The sequence below is a fragment of the Anabrus simplex genome, chromosome 1 (assembly GCF_040414725.1).
Source record: "Anabrus simplex isolate iqAnaSimp1 chromosome 1, ASM4041472v1, whole genome shotgun sequence".
In the NCBI taxonomy this organism is placed as follows: Eukaryota; Metazoa; Arthropoda; class Insecta; order Orthoptera; family Tettigoniidae; genus Anabrus; species Anabrus simplex.
This window is the reverse complement of record NC_090265.1, coordinates 492051003-492074189: the sequence shown is the minus strand read 5'-3', so window position 1 is coordinate 492074189 and position 23187 is coordinate 492051003. Positions and strand designations below refer to the sequence as shown.

Below are 23187 nucleotides of genomic sequence, written 5' to 3'. Positions count from 1 at the left end.
AACGGAGAATTAACTGGGTGGAAATGTAGTTGGCAGTTTCTCACAAAGGAAGCAATGGTTCGAATCCCGGCCGATGCACGTGAGATTTTGAAAATAAAAAGTCGCGCCCCTGTGCTTCGGATACGACGTAAATCTGGAAGTCGCGTGTGAACGCGATATTGATAGTCGCACAAAACTGAAAGATTCTGAATTTAGATTGTGATTAACATCTATTTAATAAATTTGCTGTAACATTCCTTCTTTTGGTCCAATAGCTGAAGGAAGAATCTATCTCATGAGTACCGGTACGAAGTAGAACATGATAATCGTACGGATAATGTTATTATTGACGATTTTTAAAAAATGAGTGAATAATGATGAGTTGAAAACTGAAAGTCACTTCAGGTCATGGTCAGGGATCATAGCAGAAATTAATTATGATCTTGTACGATCATTGCCATTGGATTGGCTTTGGTGCTACAATGAATACTCATTTGAATTCAATGCATTACTCAAAGATGGCAGCAGGAGGCACAAGTAGTAGCGCTTTTTGTGTAATTGTATCGAACTATGTGCTGGAAAATCATCATGGCAACCGCCAGGGTGTATGTTTGATAGTACGAGTGCGAAGCAGTGGTTGTTTAGATTCTCTCATTGCCCTTTCTACTCGCAAGAAGTTCGTGACAAATTCCATGATTATTTGTTTTACTGGTCATTTTGAAGGCGATACTGTGTTATTCAGTTATGTTTTATGTCATCACGTCGCTATAAGTTGATGCCGAGTATTCAACTGCTATATCATCATAGGAAACTATTGGTGTAAGTAGAGACCTGCTATTTATGTCACTTAGTTCTTTTAATTGCAAATCCGAGTGTGTTACATGTTTGTCCTATAAATTATTTGTTCAATACATAGCTCCAGAATTGCGATAATAGGCGCTGTGCAGCGTTTAATCTGTCATGTGTTTGCATCCAATCAGGGTTTCGCGAGGAGTCTGATGATCATTGCCGCAACCAATCGCGCTGCTTACGTATTTTACCCGCAAGAAATGAACATGCATCGTTCTTTAGAGTAATGAATAATTAAATGTGAATGTTATTGTTGATAAATGGAAGTAAGATAGACTTTAAAAAAAATTAAGATTTAAAACTCAGTCCAAAATTCTGTATAATTGGAAAATTTACGTTCGTAGATAGCTAGATGAAAGATAAACAATTTAACATTATCAAGTTAAAAGCATAAATTCGAATAATAGTACAATATTATGGAATTGTGGGGAAACTGTTCGGCAAAACACTGGGTTGGAATTTAATCCGTCAATCTTGAGCTCCGGAGGTAAGCGCCTGACTGCACCACTCAGCTAATCAAAGTTGAGTTAAGAATAACTTAGAGCTATATGTTTAACGTTCCTTCATCTCATACCCAGGTGCTCTGAACTTTAGAGCGTGGGTTGGCGACCACGGGGCCCATAGCTGGGTCCTGGCATTGCTTCCACTTACTTGTGCCAGGCTCCTCACTGTCATCTATCCTATCCGACCTCTCTTGGTCAACTCTTGTTCTTTTCCGAACCCGACTCTATTAGGTTTGCGAGGGCTGGGGAGTCTTTCTTTTTCACGCCCTTAGTGGCCCTTGTCTTTCTTTGGCCGATACCTTCATTTTTCGAAGTGTCGGATCCCTTCCAATTTTCTCTCTGATAAGTGTTATATAGAGGATGGTTGCCTAGTTGTACTTCCTCTTAAAACAATAATCACCACCACCACCACCGCTTCATCTCATATTGGTTCTAAGAGACGTTGGACTACCAGAATTTTGCCCTGAAACGTTATTTATCGTGCCGATAAAAGTTAATCTAGTGCTTTAGGTATATTAGAGCGAATCACCATTAAATCCAGACACTGCGGGATTCGATACCATACCCTTGACCATAGTCAACGAGCCGCTAACTGCGCTACGCTGTCAGTCTCTAACTCTTGTTAGATAGATGTACCATTATTTAACAATTTGTTACATGCTCAATACAAAATTAAGATTTTATAATTAAACTAGCTGATGTACCCGTGCTTCGCTACGGAATTCTTCATTGTATACAGAATTCTAGGTCAGGTAGTGTACACGTTGTGAGCTAGATTGTATTAAATTGCATAGCTCTTAATGTTACCCTTGAAACGCGACGGGGAAGTCACTTCTTTTCTCATATGAAGATAGGGTTAGGGAATTTTCACTGTAATGGTAGGCCCGCTTGCCTACTCAGTCACTATTAGGTTGGGGAGTTTTCATAATAATGGCAGACACTCACTCTCCATCTGCCTTTTTACATCGTCAGAAAGACTGTCTTAGTGGTTTTCCCAACTGAAATGAACATAGGTCATTACAATGAGGTCAGTAGGAATGGCGCGATTAAAATCAGTGCTTTCATATGAAATACTCGATCAAATGAAAAACCACACATTTTCTCACTTTTAACGAACAGTACTACGCTGCCGATCTAACAGTCCAAAGTTCCAGAGCTGTAATGACCAAGCCGCAGACAGCCGTCATCCGTAAACACCCTTCGTCTTTTTTCGTTGGAGGGGGGGGGGGGGAGTCGAATAGTGGAGAGTCCCAGGGCAAAAACTATGCCCTTTTACTAATCTGTTTCCTAGGAGTACCCGATGATATGAGCGCCCATATGACGGTTTGTAAGCGGGGGGGGGGGGGGGGCTAGACCTGGGGTTATGTAGTATTTTTAAAATTTTGGAAGATGAATGGCAGTAGAATAACACCCACGATATCCCCTGCCTGTTGGTGGGGGGGGTACCACTTCTACTTAATACCGAATTTTAAATCATTTTCTTGAAAGAAAATCACCTGACTACATTACATTTTTGCCTTTTCCTGAGAGCTATGGTGGGGACGCGGGCGCCCTTGCCCGATGAGTCGGAAAATCTCAGTTCACTACATTGACGGGGAAAATTCTATCTTCCTCCAAGCCAGAGGGAAAAAAAAGTCTTCACTGGTAATTTGGAATTAAATGAATGTAGAATTTAATAAAAGTGAAGAGGAAGAAGCTTTTCTTAAGACACGGCTATTTTCAGGGTTGAATTTTTAGTTATTTAGTGAATTGTGGTGCTATAATTTGTAATAGGTCTAAATTGTAATTCTAGACCAGGTCATACTACTACTACTACTACTACTACTACTACTACTACTACTACTAAGTGAGAAGTGTGCACACTGCTCATTCAAAACAGGGCGTCAGAGTAGGGATCGAATAGCTGGACCGAGCTCGATAGCTGCAGTCGCTTAAGTGCGGCCAGTATCCAGTATTCGGAAGATAGTAGGTTCGAGCCCCGCTGTCGGCAGCCCTGAAGATTGTTTTCCGTGGTTTCCTGTTTTCACATCAGGCATATGCTGCGGCTGTACATTAAATAAGGCCACGGCTGCTTCCTTCCCACTTCTAGCCCTTTCCTGTCCCATCGTCGCCATAAGAACTAACTGTGTCAGTGCAACGTAAAAGAACTTGCAAAAACAAAAAAACAAAAAAAAAAAAGGCTGGAATACTATGATGAACCAGTGTCAGTGTGTTACGTACCAGCAATATCAGAAAATGTATGAACCAGAGGAATGGCATGCTAAAGAAGAAAGTTTTCTAATCCCCGGCTATTTCCCGCAAATATTCAGTCAGGCTGTTATACTCGGTACGCAGCAGTAATGCCATCTATTGGAGTTGAATGGCAGCCTAAGAGATAAAGAACATCACAACAAACAATGGTCAATGTAATATTATTGTTGATCAATATTATATTACGCTTTCAATATTGTAGGCCTTCACTTTTACTTTTCTACCGACTCTGAAATACCACTTATCATAGTCGGCACTGTAAAACTGAATACAACAAAATGATCGGAAATTGTGTTCTCTATAACGTTTCCAATTTCTTTGCAATCATTTAAGAAAAGGCTATGAAAACAACAGATAGGGAATCTGCCACCTGGGCGACTGCCCTAAATGCAGATCAGTAATGATTGATTGATTTGTTATGTAGTACTTTTCGATAGGACCAGTAATATACGTATTTAAAAATTAAATTTTAGGCGCCTTCCCCTAAACTACAGTTTCATCCAGGGTGAATAAAATTGTTTATAGCTTAGACTGTAGTTTCTTATTTCCCGAATCTATATATCGGTACCGATTTTCATTAAACTCTGTTAACCCATTTTCTCGTGGCTCAGCGTTGATATGGATTTAACAAGAAAAATACAAATTCATGAATATCTGTGTTATCATAGCCGGTATGGTAAAAATGTATAAGACATAGATGATCGGAAATTTAATTCTATATAACTTTAGTTATGTAGTATGTATCGATAGGACCACTAATAATATAATACTTGAGGATTAACTTATAATACTTGAGTATTAACTGTTAGGCCTTCCCCTAAACTACCATTTCACCAGCGTGAATGAAATGATTTATAGCCTAGACTAGAGTGTAGTGGCTCATCCCCCGACTTTACATACCGATTTTCATCAAATTTTCTTCAGCCGTTTTCTCGTGATGCGTGTACATACATACATACATACATACATAGACAAACAGAAATTACGTAAAAGTAAAAAGTGCATTTACTTGTTTCTGTGGACGTTACCGATACAGAAATACCATTCTTTTCAAATTCTGAGCGATGTACAGACAAAAGTCTTATTTTATATATTTAGATGTGATTCAACTTTACTTTTTACTTTAATAAATAACTAGAGGACCCGTGCTGCTCTACAGCATTCGTTATAAATAGGTCAGATATGAAATGAAATTGCTCCATTCGTTGCCCGGGTACTTGTTTTGAATGTCTACTTTTTGGATTTGTGTTACCTGTCAATTATGCGTCAATTTTTTTTTTTTTTTTTTTTTTTTTTTTAGATTTCCTGATCTTGACATTGATTAATATTTTACGAATTATTTTGTAGTTTTAGAAATTGTTGCGTTTTTTTAATTTAAGCTTTATGTTTTAGATTATCTTGTTCAGCGTGGAACTTCGTCCTTGTTGTTGCCCACATTATTTGGGAAATTCCTTTCGAGTATACAATAAAATTAAGTGATAAATGTGTTTTTGCGTCGCGTTATACAGTAGATATGAGTCGTCTCTGTGGTGTATGGTGTAGTGGTTAGTGTGATTGGCTGCCACCCCGGCTCCGCCACGAAATTTGGTGATACCAAATACAGTAGAGACAATACGCGACACTCAGCGAGATATCGAGGGACAGCGATTAGAGCTCTCTCTAGCGGGTAGACCTGAGAACTACTGATTCTGTCTTAAGAGCACGTGTATTTGTGTGTGAAGTTGTTGGTGTTATTTAAGCGTTTTCAGTGAGTTGACATATTTAAATAGTAGCGTGTGTCAGTCCTTGATATCTTCTCTCAACATGAGGGGAAAGGTATGTGCTTTGTTTGGCTGCAGTAACTATGAAGTAGAGAAGAATGCGGGGTCTTTCTTTCGCTTCCGTCGTGACAAGAAAATGTAAGTAATATTGTATTTGTATATATATTCTTCCAGTGACAAAGATATTTTTATAGTACTTCATGATTTTCTGACCTGCTCGACCCATATTTTAACTGGCTTAAAATATAATACGCATATTTTATTGTATAGTGCAGCCGTTAACCTTCAATACCGATGTATTGTTGTAGGTGTGATCTGTGGGTTTTGAAATGTCCGGAAGTGTCGCGTATTGTCTCTACTGTATTTGGTGATACGAGGGCTGGAACGGGGTCCACTCGGCCTCGGCCGCTTCCTTTCCTCTTCCTTGTCTATCGCTACCGATCTTCCCATCCCCCTACAAGGCCCCTGTTCAGCATAGCAGGTGAGGCAGCCTGAGCTAGGTACTGGTCCTCCTCTATATTTTTATCCCCCAACCCAAGTCTCACGTTCCAGAACACTGCCCTTGAGGCGGTAAAGGTGGGAACCCTCGCTGAGTCCGAGGGAAAAACCAACCCTGGAGGGTAAACGGATTAAGAAAGAAGGAAAGCTATAGATATTATGTACTGTCACCAGTTAGCCTAGCGAACCGAAAAATGTGGATTCAACAGTAATCTCGGTCAGTTTGGACATTTTCATCTTCAATCCTTCTGACTCTCTAGCTGATGGAGGGTGAACTGGGACTTAAAAGGCACCCAGAGTGCCACAGTTCATCTTAGCGACCCCGAAAAGTATGGATTCGACACTAATAGTGGTCGTTTCCTATTATTATTTACATGTCACTCCCAACCTCGAACCATACGGGTGCTAGGGGTGCCCTACCCCACAGTACATTTCTACAGATAGTAAGTCATATGTGTACCAAGTTTGGTTGAGAGTTATGCTACAACATACACATTCAATATAATCTCGGTCAATTTGGACATTTCTTTTTCACCCCTGTTCACCCCCATGCCGATGCAGACTTAAACGGCATCCGGAGTGTCACTATTCGTATCAGCGTCCCAGAAAAGTATGGATTCGAGGTTAATATTGGTCGTTCTCGATTTTCTTTTCATGTTACTCCCTCCCAAAGGGGTGCTCACCCCCACAGTATTTATTTATTTATTTATTTATTTATTTATTTATTTATTTATTTATTTATTTATTTATTTATTTATTTATTTATTTATTTTCAGATAGTCATACTGTGTACCAAGTTTCGGTTGAGAGCTATGCTGGAACATACATAATGTATTGCGGGTTAGAGCAAGCCTTCTTCTGTAATTATTGGAGTGGCCATTTAATAATTTGATTTTTCGATTACTCGAAGTTAACTGAATTTAGAGACCTATCAATGCCTGATGATTCACCGGCAGATAATTCCGGAGAGAATATATATATAAAGGAATGAAGCGAATCGGTCCAGCAGAACGGCCGGACGGACTGGTAAACAGCTGTACTTTTTTGTAAACCTTTTTAATATATTGTTCATGTTTATTGTTCCTTCATTTGGTATCGGTGTAAGTAAATACACGTGTGCTATAATTTTGCCCGAGAAGTGCATTTATTAACAAGCAAATTAATGAATACGGTAATATAATTGCATATAGCTGTTACTAGTCTGACCGGGAATCGAACTCGCAGCCCTCTAAACCGAAGGTCAAATGACCAGCCAAGGAGCCAGACAATTGAATGAATATACCGGTACAGTCATCACTCGCCCAACAACACTGTATGTCATGGCTTCTGTATAAATCAAGCCAATAAATTAGTTATACAAACCAAGCTAGTAAATTAGTTGATAAACCTACAACACTTATAACTGCCTACCTACTATGCTAGGATTCGACTAAGCATTGCGTGCGGCTGCCTAACTAAGTGCATTGTCCGCCTCCGTAGCGTAATGGTTAGCACTATTAGTTGCCGTCCTTCGAGGCACTAGTTCGATTACCGGTACTGTTTGAGATTTAAGAATAGCATGTTGCAAAAGGTATATGCAGCTCAGCTCCGATGCCTGGAAAGATTAACTCCACATCGAGGATTACGAGGACATGAGATCACCTTACTCTACCAAGTACTCTGCGGAACTGGTCCGTTTTTGTTTTTTTTTGTTCCTACTTTCGGAATATTGTACAAGTTAATTTTTCCATTGACTAAATAATGTTCCCACTTAAGAGTGAGTTGCTTAGATGTTAGAAGCGATGACCTTCTGAGCTCAAGTTTGGGGGTTCGTTCCCGGCTCAGTCTGGTGGTATTGGAAGGTGATTTGAGTTACCTGCATGCTCAAGAACTTCTGCGGGGAAAAAATACCGGCACCTCGGCGTCTCCGAAACCGTAAGAGTAGTAGTTAGTGGGACGCAAATTATTATTATTATTATTATTATTATTATTATTATTATTATTATTATTATTATTATTATTATTATTATTATTATTATTATTTAACACTTGGAGAGTTCTTGAGTTTTTGAAACATTGTTTCAATCCATATTCCATGGCACACTGGATATCTCCATTAGCCTATAATCTTAATGCATAAAATAGCCTACTTCTGTGCGATTTAAGTTTTAATATTAGCTACCGTACTACTTACTCTTTCATCAACTGTAGATTTCACTTCCAACGATTTTTGTTCGTCTATTAATTACGTATGTAGGCCTATATCTATCAGTCTACACTAATTGTACTTAATTTTGTAAAATGGTCTTAACCATGGCCGGCTGGCTTAACCGTAACATGACAGCACCAGACCTGCGTAAAATCAATAAATATCAATCAATACTGATCTGCATTTAGGGCAGTCGCCCAGGTAGCGGATTCCCTATTTGTTGTTTTCCAGTAGAACGGCCGGACGGATTGGAAAAAGCTGTATTATAATAAACCTTTTTAATATATTGATCATGTTTACTGTCCCTTCATTTTGTATCGATTTAAGTAAACACACGTGTGCTGGAATTTTGCCCTGAAAAGGAATTCCTTAACAAGCAACTTAATTAACACGGTAATATAATTGCATGTAGCTATTACTAGTCCGACCGGGAATCGAGCTCGCAGCCCTCTAAACCGAAGGCCAAATGACCAGCCAAGGAGCCAGACAATTAATATACGGGTACAGTCATCACTCAACCAGTAACACTGTACGTCAAGGCTTCTGCATAAACCAAGCTAGTAAATTAGTTGATAAACCTCCAAGCACTTATAACTGCCAACATACTATGATCTTCATTATAATCTTAATGCATATACTTCTGTGCGATTTAAGTAATTTGCTCAGCCTTGTCTTAGAAAGAAATTTGAATTATGCATCGTGAGTATTAGCGTGGGCTGAGGGATAACTATATTTTAATTATGGTATTCATGCTGGCCCATGAACATTATAATCACTTGTTCCAGAGGTTCTCAAGCTGCGGGAAGAGACTCCTTTATTGGGGATCGATTAGTTGGGAAAAGGAAGCGCAGTGTACTTTTCTAGCAATAACAAATACAACTAGTCTAAATAAATGAGATATTTATACGGATAACATTTTTGGAATGATCTTGACATTTGAAAATGATTTTGGGTTATCATTTATGAATGTAAATAAGTAAGAACTTTGTTCTCGCCGGGCTTAGTGGCTCAGACGGTTTAAGCTCTGGCCTTCTGACCCCAACTTGGCAGTTTCGATACTTCGATCCTGGCTCAGTCCCGTGGTATTTGAAGGTGCTCAAGTACGTCAGCCTTGTGTTGGTAGATTTACTGGCAAAGCAAAGCAAAGTCACCTCCGTACAGGCCTTGAAGGCCCTTGGAGGAGTGGAAGGTTGTTAACCTCGCCACGTGATGGGGTAGTGTGGTTAGCTCTACGCCCGGCCGCCTTTGCCTCCAGGAATTAACCTGGTACTCATTTTGGTGTAGGCTGAATGAACCTCAGGGCCATATGCACCCCCGGAAGTGGAAATCTCGTTTCTTAAATTTTAAGACTTCCTGATGGGGATTCGAACCCACGTCCTTCCGGGCGAGCTGAGCACGCCTTTACTGCCTCGGCCAGACAGCCGCTAGATTTACTGGCATGTGAAAGAAATCCTGCGGACGAAATTCCGGCACCTCGGCGTCTCCGAAAACCGTCAAAAAAGAAGTTAGTGAGACGTAAAACCAATAATATTATTAACTTTGTTCTCAAAAACGAGCCCATCCCTTATACTGAACTTTCATATTTAATTATATCCTTTTCTTTACGAAGTAAAATTCAGTTACGTGTTACTTACTTAAATATTTTATCATTTTAATACTAACTTTAATATTGGAAAATGAACTTGTTTATAAATATATTGTTATAAAAACACTGTTCTATCGATCTAATTTAATCCAGGATGATCCTGTTAGTGCACACACATACAATTATATTCAACCATGAATGAGCATACTCCGCTAATTGTTGTCTATTTACAAGTCTCTGTCCTCCTCACAGAATGTAGTCCGGCTCGCCGGTATTACCTGGAAGGCGGTACTCCTGATTGACAACCCACCTTACTTTCACATTGTCAAGTCCAGTCATTCCGTACAGCAGTTGCTTGCAAGTAGATACCAACACAGAGCTTCTGGCCACCACAACAGAGGACGACTGTTCCTTGCCTCGACTCTGAGAAAGTCCGCCTCTCCCACAGTCAACATAGGCAATTCACATGGCCACTCCACACAGTGAACTACTTAACACTACTGACAACTAAACAGCAACAGCTCAACAATGCTACAGTTACCAGCAGTACAATATTCCTCACGACAACGTAACTGAGCCACTCTACTCACACCAACTATTCCACACACAGACTCCAAGTCGGTCTAGGGCCACGGTAGTACACACACACAGTACTCCAAGACAGTACTCAGCTCGTTACATGACGATAGTCTGACCCCGGTGGAAGACTGACGACAGCCAGCATTACTGCCGTCCCAGTCCAACTACTGAACTGCCTATTCTTGGCTAGCCTCCCCTTTATAACCTGAAGATGGAGTACTAGAATCTTTGCGATGCCGGCTAGAGAGGGAAAGTTCTCGTTTCCCGTTCCATAAAGCACATGGGGAAACGAGACAACAGCAGAATGCAATGAGAAGCCGGTCATGCCCTCCAGGCCGGCTGGGAGCTCCCCAGTCTCACCCAGAAATTACTGAAGGGAGCTACGACACAGCTGGCCCATAAGGATGTTTTTTCTTTCCACATAAAACTGGGAGGTACTGTGGTCACGATATCAACAGTGATGTAAAACTACTAGCTTGCTTACGAGCTTGCATTAACTCGTTGCTATGAGTATTCCTAATGTTTATTAGAATGGTTGTTTTCAAAAGCGTACAGTCGATACTAGGAACGCACTTCGCTGAAGTTGCTAACAATGCACATTTAATTATTCGCGCGAAGAATTTGTTCGGCGACCGAGCGAGTTGGCTGTACGGTTAGGGCCATGTAGTTGTTAGTTTGCATTCGGGAGATAGGTTCGAACCTTGCTGTCGCAGCTCTGAAGATTTTTTCCCCGTAGTTTCCCATTTTCACATCAGACAAATGCTGGTGTTGAGCCTTAGTTAACGCAGCCTTATTCCTGCCCCATCCCGTCGTCACGATAAGACCTCTCTGAGACTGGTGCAATATAAAGCCAGTAGGAAAAGTTTGGTCGGCCCTGTAAAACGCAAAAAAGATATTGTTAAATCTGAAATTTAATTTTAAAAGAATGACGTGTTTTGATTTTTTTTCCATATTCAGCCCATTCTTACGGCCGGATGCCTTTCTTGACGCAAACCCCCATGTGGAGGTTTGTATTCACTATCGCGTGTTTCTGTGGTGGGGTGTGTTGTGTTGTTTGTAGGTGGTGGAAGTTTTGGAGACAAATACCCAGTCCTCGAACCAGAGGAATTAAGTACAGACTACGCAGTTAAAAACCCCGATCCGATCGGGAATTGAACCCGTCCGAACAGAAGAGCAGCACGCTGATCAATCAGCCAAGCAGCCGGATAATAATATTATTATTGTTTACAATTTGCTATACTCGCGCCAGCACAGATAGGTCTTATGGCGGCGAAAGTATAGGAAAGGGCTAGGAGTGCTATGGAAGCGGCCGTGGCCCTAATTAAGGTACAGCCCCACCATTTGCCTGGTGTGAAAATGGGGAAACCATGGAAAACCACCTCCAGGGCTGCCGACAGTGGGGTTCGAACCCGCTATCTCCCGGATGCAAACTTACAGCTGCGTATTCCTAACCGCACGCCCAACTCGCACAATAATAATAATAATAATAATAATAATAATAATAATAATAATATAATGTGGTTTGAGAAAACTAAGTCTTATGGCGGCGAAAGGATAGGAAAGCGCTAGGAGTGGGATGGAAGCGGCCGTGGCCCTAATTAAGGTACAGCCCCACCATTTGCCTGGTGCGGAAATGGGGAAACCATGGAAAACCACCTTCAGGGCTGCCGACAGTGGGATTCGAACCCGCTATCTCCCGGATGCAAACTTACAGCTGCGTGCTCCTAACCGCACGCCCAACTCGCACAATAATAATAATAATAATAATAATAATAATAATAATAATATCATGTGGTTTACGAAAACTAAGTATTCTAGAGCCGTGGAAGAAAATGTTTGAAGTGAACAGCGGTGTAATAAAATATCTAATAATAACAATAAGCAGAACAAAAAGTTGCAGGATAAACCGTTTAAATTATTTCCGCCTGATGTGAAATTGGAAAACTATCTATCAGGGCTGTCGACTGTGAGATTCGAACCCATTATTTCCAAAATGCAAGTTTACATGTAAGCAACTCGCTCGGTGGGAGTGGCGATGCAGGATTGAAAGTCTTCATTTTACTCCCTATCTTTGGCAGAGGTGATGAGGTAACTATAACATTCTAAACATTTTAGGTATGACGCTGGACAGCAAGCGTCTCCTATCATCGTTGTTCACTATACAGTACATCATACAGTACCCGGGGAACCATGCTCTGTAGGATACCATTTAATATCAAATAATGTTATTGGTTTTTCGTCCTACCAACTTCTACGATTTTCAGAGACAACGGAGTGCTGGAGTTTTGTCCCGCAGGAGTTCTTTTACGTGCCGGTCAATCTACGGACGCAAAGCTTCAAACACCTCTGGACTGAGTCAGAATCGAATCTCCAATTTGCCTCAGAAAACCAGCGTTACCTTATTAACCACTCAGCCTTGCAGGATACCGTTTATTATGTTTCATTATTTCGTCAGTTCCTTATTTTTCATTGCGAACCTACAAGAAAAATAGGCTTGCTCTATACATGCTGGATTCTGTTACAAACACAGGCAACATAACTCTACTGATCACTAAAAACTATATTTTACTAAAAACCTTATTTAAAATATGATACATTATTTGTGTTTGTTTCTACAATTTGCGCAGTTGTATGCCGCACACACAGACGGAATAATTTATGCAGTTAATTTATTCGATCAAATCTGTTAAAAGTAACGCATTACAAGCGGACGAATCTATAAGGAGGGCACTTGAACTATGGCATCGCCATTGCGCCTTGGCACCACCCAGAGCGCTATAGCGGATATGCTAGCCATTCTGAATTCTTCTTTCTAGCTCCGTTCTATTCCACATTCACATCCAGCAGTTGCTGTTGAAAACTGCCAGAGCTGCCTTACAGTCCTGATAATATGAAAAGCACCCCGAGATTCAGTTTAAAAAAAAATGATCACTCTAGCTATCATACTAGAATGAAATGTTTCAATACTTGTCCTATTAAATTTTAAGGAAAAGTAAATAAAGCAATATTTTAGCGGCCCAAGAAAGCTATTGTCGTTTCTTCCTTTTCTGAGATGTTGGTTTATCTTTGTGTTTGAATTCTGCAGCCATTAGGGAATTAAGAAGGTTTCAGTATCTCGCCAATCTGGATGACGAATCCAGTGTTGCTAAGTTATTGGAGATCAAATAATCACCTTGAATGTATAACTGAGAAATCGATAATAGCAGAGCTATTGCATCGGTGGAGTTATGCAAATAAGGAACTATACAGACAAAATAAACTTTTCGAAACTTGAATATTTGTTTCAAAACATGATAGAGCTGTGTTACCAGAAATGACCGCGTACTCCCAATGACTGCTACCAAAAGTTTTTAAACACCTCTGCTGATAGTGCCCAAAATGTCCGACTTCATGGCTTAATGGTTAGCATTCTGGCCTTTGGTGCAAAGAATCCCAGGTTCGATTCCCGGCCGGTTCAGGGATTTTAACACCAAGCAAGTGGCCGTGCGGTTAGGGGTGCGCAGCTGTGAGCTTGCATTCGGGAGATAGTGGGTTCGAACCCCACTGTCGGCAGTCCTGAAGATAGTTTTTTGTTGTTTCCCATTTTCACACTAGGGGCTGTACCTTAATTAATACTACGGCTGCTTCTTTCCCGCTCCTTGCCCGTTCCCATTCCATCATCGCCATAAGACCTATATGTGTCGGCGCGACGTAAAGCCAGTTGTTAAAAAAACTTCTACTGAGTTGTCCAGAATGTTATAAACGTTATATGAGCTTTTCTAATCGTGCCTTTTTAAGGCACGTGATATGTTGTAACGAGTTGAGTGATATTATTTGACTACGTGCCTAAGTACTTCTAACATTCGACTGAACTGAACAGAACTAGAATACAGAAAATGTGGCGCATTCCACTTACTACAAAGCCTCACATATCTCTAGTCATTTTCTGAAAGTTGCTCGAATTTAGCGTGGATATATGACTACTCCCACCATAATGACCGATATTTCGCCGTCCGGCTTCCACTTGTTTCAATTTCTACAGAATTTTTTGAGCGGAAAATAATTTGGTGATTTCACCGCTGACAAAATCACTTTATGTTGCATGACTTCTCCTTCAAGCAAGCCTAGTTCTTCGCGGCCGAAGCTGCAAAACTGCCATGCACTTAAATAGCCATTCTTTTACTCCTAGCCCTATTTGAATCTTATATTGGGTGTGGAAATCAGTTCATTCCGCGCAACTCCGAATATTCATAATTGTTCCGGAGTTCCCGTGCCTCACAGAGGAATAGGAAGCGCCTGGGTTGAATGGCTGGACAAGGAATTACTTTGAGCAGCATTTGACATAACAAATTTGGGAATGTTCTTTCTTTCTTTCTTTCTTTCTTAAAATTGAAAGATAGAAATTATGAATGAATAACAAATCAATAGGACAGGTTAACAATGAGCCCGTCAGCTCTAACAATATCTGGGACTTAGAAGTCCTGAAATCAGGTACAAAAACTTGAGATTATTACCAAGTCGTTAAATTACATGAATAAGAGCATTATTGCTCCGGACAGCTACAATATTTTACAAGAGCAAGATTTGCTCCGAGCAGGTACACTACACAGGAGTCTGAGCTCCAAAATACGTTTACATGACGCGCTTAAAATTGCACTAGGCAACCCATCGGGTGACCTCACTTCAAAGTTTTCATCATTGCTGAACAATTGCCCCTTGCCAGGGTTACGGTGAAGACCTCAACGGTATTGAAGGCGGAGAGAGTAGGTCTCGGTACGGCGGAACTGGTGGAAGAAAAATACCATCCCGCGAAATCCACACTGCGTCTGACTTGTAACAAGCGGCAAAGTGGTCAGCGTCTGATCCTCTAGTTGAAGCGGCTGCACTAAAATCTTCTCGAACTCAAAAATCGAGTCGTTCACCAGTGGTCTCAATTGAGATCACGCCAAAAACCAAACCTCAACTTGAGCGCATGATGGAAGAGACGATCTTAGAATTACTACCTCAGGCACCAGTCGACAGACAGGCCTTACCTAATCATCGGATTTTGGGGGATCAGGGACACCATGCGGAGAAGAATGGGAGCTTCTCAAGACCTTGTCATACTCTCAAAACTAGACGTAAAACTTTATTGGCACAATTAATGTGAACACCCTCACTAAAACAGGAAAATTAAAACAACTCACCAACGTCCTGGAAAAAATTGACTTAAAAATCACGGGACACGATTCACGGATGAAGGACACTTTGATACAGAGAATTTCAGAATCTACAAGGGCAAACCTGCCATAAAACCGGATTCGCCATACACCATTCCGTACTCGACCCAGTCATTGACTTTACTTCTCCCAACGAAATAGTCTCTGCTTTCCATTAAAACAGCTAATAAAGTTTACACATTGATCAACGTGCACGTCCCCACAAATCAGTACAACAAGACTGACTCTGAAACTGTGGAATATTTCTGGGAAACTGTAGAAGAAACAACGAACCAAATACCAGGCATCATGTGAAAATCTTATTAGGCATTTTTTTTGCTAGGGGCTTTACGTCGCGCCGACACAGATAGGTCTTATGGCGACGATGGGATAGGAAAGGCCTAGGAGTTGGAAGGAAGCGGCCGTGGCCTTAATTAAGGTACAGCCCCAGCATTTGCCTGGTGTGAAAATGGGAAACCACGGAAAACCATTTTCAGGGCTGCCGATAGTGGGATTCGAACCTACTATCTCCCGGATGCAAGCTCACAGCCGCGCGCCTCTACGCGCACGGCCAACTCGCCCGGTACCAATTCTCCATGCTAATCTTACTACTCTATGAAGCCATTTCATCTCTGCCATCTAGGCCTTTCCTATCCCATCGTCGCCAGAAGACCTATCTGTGTCGGTGCGACGTAAAGCCCCTAGCAAAAAAAAAAAAAAAGGAGAATTGGTAAGGTACCTTCGGATTGGACAAAAGCAGTAATTGCACCTATCTATAAGCAATGAAACAGGAAGGATTGCAACAACTATCGAGGTATCTCATTGATTAGTATAGTAGGCAGAGTATATTCACTGGCATCTTGGAAGGGAGGGTGCGGTCAGTCGTTGAGAGGAAGTTGGATGAAAACCAGTGTGGTTTCAGACCACAGAGGGGCTGTCAGGATCAGATTTTCAGTATGCGCCAGGTAATTGAAAAATGCTACGAGAGGAATAGGCAGTTGTGTTTATATTTCGTAGATCCAGAGAAAGCATATGACAGGGTACTGAGGGAAAAGTTGTTCGCCATATTGGAGGACTGTGGAATTAAAGGTAGATTATTAAAATCAATCAAAGGCACTTATGTTGACAATTGGCATTCAGTGAGAATTGATGGTAAAATGAGTTCTTGGTTCAGGGTACTTACAGGGGTTAGACAAGGCTTTCACCTTTGCTGTTCGTAGTTTACATGGATCATCTGCTGAAAGGTATAAAATGGCAGGGAGGGATTCAGTTAGGTGGAAATTTAGTAAGCAGTCTGGCCCATGCTGACGACTTTGTCCTAATGGCAGATTGTGCCGAAAGCCTGCAGTCAAATATCTTGGAACTTGAAAATAGGTGCAATGAGTATGGTATGAAAATTAGCCTTTCGAAGACTAAATTGATGTCGGTAGGTAAGAAATTCAACAGAATTGATTGTCAGATTGGTGATACAAAGCTAGAACAGGTCGATTATTTCAAGTATTTAGGTTGTGTGTTCTCCCAGGATGGTAATATAATACGTGAGATTGAATCAAGGTGTAGTAAAACTAATGCAGTGAGCTCGCAGTTGCGATCAACAGTATTCTGTAAGAAGGAAGTCAGCTCCCAGACGAAACTATCTTTACATCGGTCTGTTTTCAGACCAACTTTGCTTTACGGGAGCGAAAGCTGGGTGGACTCAGGATATCTTATTCATAAGTTAGAAATAACAGACATGAAAGTAGCGAGAATGATTGCTGGTGCAAACAGGTGGGAACAATGTCAGGAGGGTACTCGGAATGAGGAGATAAAGGCTAATTTAGGAATGAACCTGATGGATGAAGCTTTACGCATAAACCGGCTTCGGTGGTGGGGTCATGTGAGGCGAATGAAGGAGGATAGGTTACCTAGGAGATTAATGGACTCTGTTATGGAGGGTAAGAGAAGTAGAGGGAGACCAAGACGACGATGGTTAGACTCAATTTTTAATGATTTAAAGATAAGAGGTATAGAACTAAATGAGGCCACAGCACTAGTTGCAGGTAGAGTATTGTGGCGACGTTTAGTAAATTCACAGAGGCTTGCAGACTGAACGCTGAAAGGCATAACAGTCTATAATGATTATGTATGTATGTATGTATGTAATGTTGCAGAAACTTCGAACTTAAAATCATGAGTACCCAGTTTCAGATACCTTCACAAAAATTAGCAACATGGTGATCACCCAGTCTTCGATAGGGTGAATACTAAATTGACCATGTCGCTATTTCAAAGAAAAACACAAAAGAAATTCTTCATGTTAGAGCTCGCAAAGGAACCTTTGAATTGGACCATTATCTTCTCCAAATAAAGAGAAATTCCGACCCAATAGGAGACAAAAAGGTCCACCTAAAATTATTAAACCAGATCCAGAGTACTTGAAACTCAACAAAGAAGAAATCTTCATGCAAATTAATCAGGAGAAATTAACAGACTGGCAGAAAGTAACAAAGAAAATTCAGGAAGTCATGAAACTAGGACATTCCCCTTGCACCAGGAAACATCGTTGGTGGAACGCAATTTTCGATCAGGCAATTGACAACCGCATAACTGCATGGAAGAAGTTTAGCAGTCACAAGACAGAGGAAAACTGGGAGAACATTCTTCAAATTCATAAACATGCTTCAAAAATACTTAGGAAAGGAAAGCGAGGATATGATAACCGATTCCGCGAAATTCAGAAGGATGTCACCAAAAATAATACAAGATCTTTCTACAAGACGTTTAGAGAGAATCTATAGGGATATCAAGTGCCCAGCCTGTGCTTCAAGAAACCCGACGGATCATTGGAAACCAACACAGAAAATAACTGCAAAATCTTAGCCCAATACTTCAACTCCCTTCTTAACTGCGAACCATCTCAAGAAAAACTTGTCTTCATCCCTCCGGTGTTCATACGCCCGGACTAAAAAAAATAACCCGACCTCGAAGAAAATGAAGAGATCATCAAGCAGCTTAAAAACAACAACGCATCAGGAGAAGATGGGATCATTGCTGAACTTTGGAAACTAAACGGTCCTACAGTAACGCAGAAACTTCATAGTATAATTTCAGACAAATGGACTACAGAGCGTATACCAGAAGACTGGAAATATGTTCTAATTCACGCCTTACACAAAAAGGGTGATAAGACGGAGATCAACAATTACAGAGGAATCTCCTTGCTCCTGTTTGCTTACAAAATCCTCTCCAAAGCACTTTTAAACAGGATAGAACCGCAAGCGAATTCACTAATTGGTGACTACCAAGCCGGATTCAGAAAAGGCCGATCATTTCCGGAACATTTTTTGCTAGTGGCTTTACGTCGCACCGACACAGATAGGTGTGAACATGGGAAACCACGGAAAATCATTTTCAGGGCTGCTGACAGTGGGATTCGAACCCACTATCTCTTGGATGCAAGCTCACAGCCGCGCGTCCTGAACAGATCTGGAGCTTGAAGACGATACTACAAATGATGAAATGCAGAAATACAGTAGTTACATTTATCGACTTCAGGAAGGCATATGACTCAGTAGACCGTGAAACCCTCTTCAAAATCATGGAAGAATACGGGATTGACAAAAAGACTCGAAACATCATTGATGATGATGCTTGTTGTTTAAAGGGGCCTAACATCCAAGGTCATCGACCCCCGAAACATCATTGAACAGACACTTACAGGAACAGTGTCCAAAGTGAAATTCATAGGCGAAATATCAGAGCCCTTTGAAATAAATCTGGAGTTCGACAGAAGGACGGACTACCCTATCCTTTTCAGTATTGTCCCAGAAAATATCATTAGAGAATGGGAACCTCAAGTAAAGGGCATCCAAGTAGGTATTAAAAAAAAACAGAGAACCGAATTATAGGCAAGTGTCTCGCTTTCGTGGACGACATTGTCATTATTACAGACAACAGAACTGAAGCGATACACGCAGTGGAAAAACTACATGAAATTGCGCATAAAACCGGACTACAAATATCTTATGAGAAAACCCAGTGTATGGAAAGACGGCCAGAAAATAAATCCCCTCTAATCACACAATACAGTAAAATCGCACAAGTAAGTCATTTTAAAGACTTTTGTAAAACTTTTTGTTTGCTACTGGCTTTACTTCGCACCGACACAGATAGGTCTTATGGCGACGATGGATAGGAAAGGCCTAGGAGTTGTAAGGAAGCGGCCGTGCCTTAATTAAGGTACAGCCCCAGCATTTGCCTGGTGTGAAAATGGGAAACCACGGAAAACCATCTTCAGGACTGCCGGCAGTGGTATTCGAACCCGCTATCTCCCGGATGCAAGCTCACAGCCGCGCGCCTATAACAGCACGGCCATCTTGCCCGGTACCTTGGTAAAACTATACAGTCCTCAGGACTAAACCGGATCGCCAATGAACAAAGAATCACCAAGCTACAGAAGGCCTACAAGCTAACGTGGGCTCACTACAACCACAAACAAATTCCGATAGATGCAAAATTACGGCAATATAAAACAGCAATTCTTCCAGAAGCAACCTATGCAGCCGAAACAATGGTGTTTGACGGTCATTCTAAAATTCGAAAAAATCTTCGGAAGATTTATGGAGCAGTCAAGATACGTGGGATCTGGAGGAAGAGACCGCAGAACGATCTCTATGAGAAGATAAACACCATTACGGCCGTAAAAAAGCGCCATTTATATTAATCTCACCTCACCCCTGACCTCGTACGAAACGGGACGAGGGGTAGACATACATATGTTGAGTTTCTCTGAGGTGGGATTCGAACTTTTTTATTTTCAACTCTTTCAGTAATTTTCACCATTCCTTTGGTAAAGTGTAATTTCGAATTGTAATGGAGCTCCTTGTTCACAAGAAACAAGGGTCTCGAATAATATAGGCCTACTGCACATAACATACCTGACCGCGATAATACTGAAAGGGCCGATGACTTAGATGTTAGACTCTTTTAAACAATAAGCATTATCAAAATAATACTGAAGAACGATTAGCAGCACGTTCGATTGGAATGGCTGCGCAACCTGCTGGTAAATGAATTACAAACACCCGCGGTCCTTTTATCCGACTTCCCTTGATCAACATTTATTTTCTGCCGACTCCGACGGTAGTAGGTTTACGAAGCAGAGGAAGTCTTTGATTTTCATGTTTTTGATGACCCTTCCCTTTTTTTATCGACACCTCCATTCTGCGAATGGGTTGATCCTCCTACTCCTCTTTTTTCCCCCCTTTCTTTTCAACTCGTTCAGTAATTTTCACCATTCCTTCGGTAAGGTGGTGCGTATTGCATTCTGTATGCAGGCTGTCCTTGTAAAAGGTTCCAGTATTTACAGAGGAAGCAGCGTGCAACAAACGAAGGAAAAAAGGTCTATACACATTCGTCGCAAACCTAATATGAGCTATGGTCCGCTACCATTACCATGTCCTTGATCTATTTTTCACAACATGCGCTCGATGTGACCGCGATCCATTGCAATGTTGCCTTCTACCCTACGTGGAATCACGCATTCGTTGGAACACCCCTGTCTATTGCCGGATTGCATCACAGGCAGTGAACACGCGTTCTCGTAGTGTATCCTCATCTTTTATGGGGATAGCATACACCATGGTCTTTACATGTCCCCAAAGCCAAAAATCTAAAAGTTTAACTTCAGGCGAACGCACAGGCCAAGGTATTGGCCCTTCCCGACCAATCCATCGCTCATGGAAGACCCGCGTTAGGTGTCGCCGAACTCCGCGATGAAAATGGGCCGGTGCTCCAACATTCATGTACTACAATTGCAGTCGTTCACGACCAATGTTTAGGTAGGAACGTATTTCTGCCTTTTGTTGCATACAACCTATCGTAAATTATTGGAACATTGTGGTCATAGAAAGTAGTGGTAGCAGACCATAACTCCAAAGATATTCGGTTTGCGACCAATGTTTATAGTACCTTTTTTCCTTTTTGCATGCTGCCTCCTCTGTAAATACTGGAACCTTTTTCTAGGACATCCTGTACGTAATCAATATAACAATAACTTCTCTTACAGTATCTAACGTATCTTTGAGCAGACTGTGAATGCTACCGTAAGGTTCAAAAGAACGTCTTTTGGTGCTTTGCTGTCGCACATAGTGGAAATGATATAATATTAATGGGACGTATTGAGAATAGTATCGTAGATGTGTAACTGCTTGGCGAAATAAAACACGAAAGGGATACATTTTTAACTAGAATCAAATATAAACGACGAAATTGGGAGCCATCTACAAAAGGTTTACAGGAATAATCGACTCTGTAGAGCATGAATGAACTCCTCCCAAGGCGACGATTATCCGACTGACGAGGTCCCAAACTAGCTTCATTGCCTTATCTGCTACTGTTTAACCCTGAAAATAAATTTGGGTAACATGCCAGGGTTTTCCTCACTCCACCTATAACAGATTTACCATAAGTTTCACTACGAGAATTTACTCCCGAAACAAAATGAAACAAACACCAGCAATAAACATCCACAAACATCTACTATGTTCACCACAGATGTACATAGTTCTGAAGGCCACGCTTCAGATAGATTATTTCATACGGGTAAGACGACTGCCCATTCTTAACCTCATTTGCATGAACAAAAATCCCCGTGCAATCAATTTACCACGTGTTATAACTGTACAAAAAAAAGCCCAATCCCAGTCACCTTCACAATGTAAAATGGGTACTGTGGAATTAATAAATACTGCAACGACAACCGTGTCGTATTAGTCAAAGAATGAACGAGTAATAAACACTTGGCCCACGATTTCATCTAGCCATAATCAGTTCACAACAACATATTACCTCCAGATTACACATATAAAGATGGTGGTGGTGGTGGTGATTATTGCTTTAAGAGGAAGTACAAGTAGACAACCATCCTATATATAACACTAATCAGAGGAAAAAATGGCACTTCGAAAAATGAAGATATCGGCCAAAGAAAGACAAGGGTCACGAAGGGTGTGAAAATGAAAGACTCCCTAGGCCTCGACACCTAATCCCGTCGGGGTTGGAAAAGAACAAGAGTTGACCAAGAGAGGTTCAATAGGATAGATGAAAGTGAGGAGCCTGGCACAAGTAAGTGGAAGCAATGCCAGGACTCAGCTAAGTGCCTCGCAGTCGCCAACTCACGCTCCAATGTTCAGAGCCCCTTGGGCAGGGGATACTTTGGGTGTTATTCTACTGTCCCTACCCACAGGGGGATTACACATAAAAACCATCTCAAACACTGTGCTTTGTCTCGGAGAGGACTAAACCAGAGTATGACTGTAGCGTCTTCCGCAGAATACACACTGGGAGTGACTTGTTATAACCTCGTAATACACTCGTAAGGCCATTGTAGCCTGCTCCGCAATGGTATAGTGATGACTCCACAATCAAACCAAACTTTACTCACCTTGAATGATTCAAGGTAGTGTGATAGGGCCCCTTCTGTTCACGATCCTTACACTTGACCATCTTCAAGCGTCTCTCATTCAACGCAACCTCGTTCAAAATCGGAGCTTTCGGATTGGTTACCGAGCGGCCGATACGAAAGCTAGCGATATCCAGCGTTCATCCACATTGATGAATTACCATCTTCAGCCTATACTTCGCGGCTGTACCCCGGGTTTCCAAGCCACTTGTTGCAACACTTTAACCGATTTCGACTGCCTTTACCGATATAGTCACTGTTTACTAATGTTGCACAATCTTCGTTGCTAGGCCATGTGTACAGACTCTTACCCGAATTAAAGTTATACAAATATAAGGATTTACATGTTCAATATTTCCTAACTACAAATCCTTCTTA

General features: G+C 41.2%; 1 protein-coding gene across 1 annotated transcript in view; it reads left to right on the top strand.

Moving 5' to 3' along the window:
• Positions 1–577: 577 nt before the first annotated feature.
• The window catches only part of ACC (acetyl-CoA carboxylase), a 391497-nt gene continuing 368887 nt past the window's right edge, over positions 578–23187 (top strand). The window contains exon 1 of the mRNA XM_067135322.2: positions 578–798. The gene's annotated coding sequence lies outside the window, so the exon portion shown is untranslated. The remainder of the gene's footprint in view (positions 799–23187) is intronic.